The sequence below is a fragment of the Propithecus coquereli genome, unplaced genomic scaffold (genome assembly GCF_000956105.1).
Source record: "Propithecus coquereli isolate 6110/MARCELLA unplaced genomic scaffold, Pcoq_1.0 Scaffold150, whole genome shotgun sequence".
In the NCBI taxonomy this organism is placed as follows: Eukaryota; Metazoa; Chordata; class Mammalia; order Primates; family Indriidae; genus Propithecus; species Propithecus coquereli.
The window spans coordinates 7,031,388-7,031,887 of NW_012139414.1; the positions used below are offsets into that span (position 1 = coordinate 7,031,388).

At 45.0% G+C, this 500-nt stretch overlaps 1 protein-coding gene across 1 annotated transcript in view; it reads right to left on the reverse strand.

Moving 5' to 3' along the window:
* The window catches only part of CRCP (CGRP receptor component), a 32,373-nt gene that overhangs the window by 19,917 nt on the left and 11,956 nt on the right, over nt 1-500 (reverse strand). The window lies entirely within an intron of this gene.

Below are 500 nucleotides of genomic sequence, written 5' to 3' on the forward strand. Positions count from 1 at the left end.
CTCATATATATAATCCTAGCACTTTGGGAGACTGAGGTGGGGGATCACTTGAGACCAGGAGTTTAAGACCAGCCTGGGCAACATAGCGAGACCCCTGTCTCTACAAAAAATAAAAAAAACTAGCCAGGTGTGGTGGTGTATATCTGTGGTCCCAGCTATTTGGGAGGCTGAGCCAGGAAGATCACTTGAACCCAGGAATTCAAGGTTATAGTGAGCTACAATCATGTCACCGCACTCCAGCCTGGGTGACATAGCGAGATCCTGTCTCGTTAAAAAATAATAAAAAGAAAGAAAGAAAAAGTGCTATAGATCTTTAGAAGCAAACTTTCCTGGCCAGGAGTGTTGGCTCAGGTGTGGGCTCACATCTGTAATCCTAGCACTTTGGGAGGCAGAAGCGGCAGAATAGCTTGAGGTCAGGAGTTTGAGACTAGCCTGAGTAACAAACATATCGAGATGCCGTCTCTACAAAAAAATTAAAAAATTAGCTGGGCGTAGTGGTG